Source organism: Cervus elaphus, chromosome 7 (genome assembly GCF_910594005.1).
Source record: "Cervus elaphus chromosome 7, mCerEla1.1, whole genome shotgun sequence".
In the NCBI taxonomy this organism is placed as follows: Eukaryota; Metazoa; Chordata; class Mammalia; order Artiodactyla; family Cervidae; genus Cervus; species Cervus elaphus.
The window spans coordinates 40,388,181-40,394,180 of record NC_057821.1 but is presented as its reverse complement, the minus strand read 5'-3'; positions in this window follow the sequence as shown (position 1 = coordinate 40,394,180).

Here is a 6,000-nt window from a genome sequence, read left to right as displayed (position 1 = left end):
AGTTTCATTAGGGTGCATAATTTTAAGTTAAGGGTAAACAACCTAAGTTTTCTAAAAGAATTTGTTTCAAGACTTTTTTTCCCCCAGAACTACAATTATAGCTTCTCAGTCAGTAGAGAAGTAATTTTGTTGTGATGAAAAACTCAAAAGCCAAAATGCACTCAACCCTTTTTCCCAGATGTAGTGCCATTGGTTTTCTGGTGCCAGTTTTTATATTTCTTAAAGACGACATTGCATGCTGCCAGTAGTAATACTATTTGAATCTCATAAGTCTTCAGGGGAACCTTGTCAACGCTTTGGGTTTTAAACTTGACAAGCTCCACTCTCCCATGCTCAAGTGGTAAATACGAAAAATAACTTCCAGTTTCTTTTAGTACATACAACGCTAATTAGCTCACTGCTCTAATTTTACATCTGGCCTTTGGTACAGCTGAAGCTTTGCCTGTATATTAGTAATGACATAAATGTTTGCACATCTTTGAAAGTCTGAGAATATGAATCACTTTAAGAGAAACAGATTTGATTGGAACACAAGAGCTACATCTGAACAATTTGTTTACTGTTGTTAAGGGTGGTAGGAATGCAATTTGAACTTCAAGATTAAAAAAATTATGGAGAATAAATGAAGAGAGGGAGTTACTGCAAAGTATATGCAACTCTTGGCAGTCAAAAGAGAAAAATTCAGAAAATTAATGGCTCATGTGGGAGACGTGAATTAATTTGGTGTTCTAAGCAAAAAGATAACATTTCCCAAGTATAGAAGAATTTATAAATTTTGCCGTTTTGAATCAAGGTGTGGTGTCTGCACATGGCCAACAGAGCTGTGCTGCCAGATATAGCCATTTCACACTAGGAACTCTGGCCTGATGCGGTGGGTGCAAGGCTTCTAAACACAGCACCCTATAAGTAAGCAGAATGACTAAGCACAAAGGAAAGAGTAGGGGAAAAAAGATTTTATTTTATTACCCAGATTCTATTTTTATTTACCAGGAATTGTTAGTGGGCTTTGCTGGTGACACTTGCCCAAGTAAACAATGAATCTTCACCTTCCAAAACATAGATGTAATTCATTGCTCTGTGTATTTGGAATGAAATAAAACCTGATAAGGCTTCATATACATCAGAAATGCTAACAACTTTAGATAGTCATGGGAATAATTCTGCCTGATCTCATATCACCTGTGTAGGAAAAAATTCTGATGGCCTTTGAAATGTACTGAAAGGTTCAGTTCAGTTCAGTTCAGTCCAGTTGCTCAGTCATGTCCGACTCTTTGCGATCCCATGGACTACAGTACGCCAGGCTTCCCTGTCTCTGACCAACTCCTGGAGCTTGCTCAAACTCATGTTACTGGTGGTTTTCACGGAAAACTATGTTCAGTTTAGAGCACATTCTTTTGGACTATCTCATTCTGGAGGGCTTGTGTCCTTCATTGCCTTTGAGCTATTTTACAGCTCTGTAATTTGTAGATAATGAATGCAATGCAAATATTTTTTGTCAGTAGTCCCACAAATAAATTTTGGAGCATCAGGAGACAATTGCTTTCTGTCTCTTACCCTCCAGACATAGCCAATTTTTGCATCTATTTGCATATTTATTTCATGATTTTCTATACCTCCACCTTTGAAATTCTCCTTGAAACCAACTGTAACATCTTATTGGTTCCTTTATTAATTAATGAGTTAAATGTCTTGGTACTTATTAATTTTAGATGTACTATATAAAATTCACGGTTTTCTCTTTTGTGAAAATTATTTTTAATGATTTAACAAATTGCTATATATTCCAATTTAATTAACATTTAAAATTACTCAAGTCATCACTTCATTTTGCAAGAGAACCTCCAGGTTCCATTTCCAAAGAACAGAATATGAAAATACGGCTATTCCCCCCAGCTCTGCTCATCATCCTTATCTTGCAAGTAAATTTTTTCTCATAATTTAATAAGATCTTTTGTTTTCCTTATAAATGTTTCATTCATCAACTTCCTTGGAGCTTTAAGTCAGGAAAACTCATCAAACAGACACAGCCATTCTGTGAGTGGAGTAGGTTTTCTTTTTTCCCCCCTTTCCTTATTTTTGGTATTTTTTTAATATATACTTTTAATATCAGTGCTATCCTTTTTTTTCTTTTTATTTTACAATGTCTAAGCCACCTGCTATTATATATAGTCTAATATTTATGTAGAAAGTATACTTGTGGTGGGGCCCAAATTCAAGAAATGGCCCCCAAGGAGGTCTTTCAATTATATAGGTCTTGCATAATCTGTTCAGATTCTCCTGGTGCATAAATTAATGCTGAGTATTGAATATTTGAGAAAATAGAATCTCTAGCTTCCAGGAAATCTTTTAATAAATGAGTATCACAGATCTTTCAGCAATTATTACTAAGGTGTTATGTATTAGATAACCACACACACATATGCCCTCACCACAAAATACTGAAAAGAAAACATATTTTTCATTGAACTTGATTTCAGTTTGAGACTTCCTTTAAATCTGCAATCAGTATACCTTTGACATAATGGGCTTCCCTGGTGGCTCAGACAGTGAAGAATCTTCCTGCAATGTAAGAAACCCAGGTTCGATCCCTGGGTTGGGAAGATCCCCTGGAGAAGAAAATGGCAACCCACTGCAGTATTCTTGCCTGGAGAATTCTATGACAGAGGAGCCTGGTGGGCTGTAGTCCATGGGTCGCAAAGAGTAGGACACGACTGGGTGACTAGTCACACACACACACACACACACACACACACACACACACACACCTTTGAAATAAGTGGAAACATTTGGGGTGTTCCTATAGTATTCTGATTACCAGGAGCAAACAGGAACCAGCAATTTGTAGTGACAGAATTTTATTAACAGCGTAAAACTATTCTTATGGAATCTACAGCTCAAGGGTCATAGGAAGACTCAAGAGGGACTAGGAAGGTTCGGTTAGTTAACCCTCATAGTGAACCATGGTACTTCTTGCATCCACAGCAGTCTTTTCAAGGATTGAGAGTCCTGTTTAGTTTTGTTTTTTTTTTCTTTAGCTTACTCTTTTAAAAAATCTAGAAATAGGAACTGTTGTCAACTCTGTTCCCTAAGCTCCCCAGGAAACAGTATATTTGTAAAAATAAATAGACCCAAGAATGCTACTTACATTTATAGCTAAAACAATTTTGTTTTAGTTTTATATTTTCTAATGCTATAAAATTTGCTGGAGCAGCCGTAAAGAGATACCCCACGTCCGAGGTAAGAGAAACCCAAGTAAGACAGTAGGTGTTGCGAGAGGGCATCAGAGGGCAGACACACTGAAACCATGATCACAGAAAACTAGTCAATCTGATCACAGGACCACAGCCTTGTCTAACTCAATGAAACTAAGCCATGCCATGTGGGGCCACCCAAGACAGCCAGGTCATGGTGGAGAGGTCTGACAGAATGTGGTCCACTGGAGGGAATGGCAAACCACTTCAGTATTCTTGCCTTGAGAACCCCATGAACAGTATGAAAAGGGAAAATGATAGGATACTGAAAGAGGAGCTCCCCAGGTTGGAAGGTGCGCAATAGCTACTGGAGATCAGTGGAGAAATAACTCCAGAAAGAATGAACGGATGGAGCCAAAGCAAAAACAATACCCAGTTGTGGATGTGACTGGTGATAGAAGCAAGGTCCACTGCTGTAAAGAGCAATATTGCATAGGAAGTTGGAATGATAGGTCCATGAATCAAGGCAAATTGGAAGTGGTCAAACAGGAGATGGCAAGAGTGAATATCAACATTCTAGGAATCAGCAAACTAAAATGGACAGGAATGGGTGAATTTAAATCAGATGACCATTATATCTACTACTATGGGCAGGAATCCCTTAGAAGAAATGGAGTAGCCATCATGGTCAACAAAAGAGTCCAAAATGCAGTACTTGGATGCAATCTCAAAAATGACAGAATGATCTCTGTTCGTTTCCAAGACAAACGATTCAACATCACGGTAATCCAAGTCTATGCCCCAACCAGTAACGCTGAAGAAGCCGAAGTTGAATGGTTCTATGAAGACCTACAAGACCTTTTAGAACTAACACCCAATAAAGATGTCCTTTTCATTATAGGAGACTGGAATGCAAAAGTAGAAAGTCGAGAAACATCTGAAGTAACAGGCAAATTTGGCCTTGGAGTACAGAATGGAGCAGGGCAAAGGCTAATAGAGTTTTGCCAAGAGAACACACTGGTCATAGCAAACACCCTCTTCCAACAACACAAGAGAAGACTCTACACATGGACATCACCAGATGGTCAACACCAAGATCAGATTGATTATATTCTTTGCAGCCAAAGATGGAGAAGCTCTATACAGTCAGCAAAAACAAGACCAGGAGCTGACTGTTGCTCAGATCATGAACTCCTTATTGCCAAATTCAGACTTAAATTGAAGAAAGTAGGGAAAACCACTAGACCATTCAGGTAGGACCTAAATCAAATCCCTTATGATTATACAGTGGAAGTGACAAAGAGATTCAAGGGATTAAATCTGATAGAGTATCTGAAGAACTATGGGTGGAGGTTCATAGCACTGTATGGGAGGCGGTGATCAAAAATATCCCTAAGAAAAAGAAATGCAAAAAGGCAAAATGGTTGTCTGAGGAGGCCTTACAAATAGCTGTGAAAAGAAGAGAAGTGAAAAGCAAAGGAGAAAAGGAAAGATATTCCCATTTGAATGCAGAGTTCCAAAGAATAGCCAGGAGAGATAAGAAAGCCTTCCTCAGCGATCAGTGCAAAGAAATAGAGGAAAACAACAGGATGGGAAAGACTAGAGATCTCTTCAAGAAAATTAGGGATACCAAGGGAACATTTCATGCAAAGATGGGCTTGATAAAGGACAGAAATGGTATGGACCTAACAGAAGCAGAAGATATTAAGAAGAGGTGGCAAGAATACACAGAAGAACTGCACAAAAAAGATCTTTACGACCCAGATAATCACGATGGTGTGATCACTCACCTACAGCCAGACATCCTGGAATGTGAAGTCAAGTGGGCCTTAGAAAGCATCACTACGAACAAAGCTAGTGGAGGTGATGGAATTCCAGTTGAGCTATTTCAAATCCTGAAAGATGATGCTGTGAAGGTGCTGCACTCAATATGCCAGCAAATTTGGAAAACTCAGCAGTGGCCACAGGACTGGAAAAGGTCCATTTTCATTCCAATCCCAAAGAAAGGCAATGCCAAAGAATGCTCAAACTACTGCACAATTGCACTCATCTCACATGCTAGTAAAGTAATGCTCAAAATTCTCCAAGCCTGGCTTCAGCAATATGTGAACCATGAACTTCCAGATGTTCAAGCTGGTTTTAGAAAAGGCATAGGAACCTGAGATCAAATTGCCAACATCCGCTGGATCATCAAAAAAACAAAAGAGTTCCAGAAAAACATCTATTTCTGCTTTATTGACTATGCCAAAGTCTTTGACTGTGTCGATCACAATAAACGGTGGAAAATTCTGAAAGAGATGGGAATACCAGACCACCTGACCTGCCTCTTGAGAAACCTATATGCACATCAGGAAGCAACAGTTAGAACTGGAGATGGAACAACAGACTGGTTCCAAATAGGAAAATGAGTAGGTCAAGGCTGTATATTGTCACCCTGCTTGTTTAACTTATATGCAGAGTACATCATGAGAAATGCTGGGCTGGGTGAAGCACAAGCTGGAATCAAGATTGCTGGGAGAAATATCAATAACCTCAGATATGCAGATGACACCACCCTTATGGCAGAAAGTGAAGAGGAACTAAAAAGCCTCTTGATTAAAGTGAAAGAGCAGAGTGAAAAAGCTGGATTAAAGCTCAACATTCAGAAAACTAAGATCATGGCATCTGGTCCCATCACTTCATGGGAAATAGATGGAGAAACAGTGGAAACAGTGTCAGACTTTATTTTTCTGGGCTCCAAAATCACTGCAGATGGTGATTACAGCCATGAAATTAAAAGACGGTTACTCCTTGAAAGGAAAGTTATGAC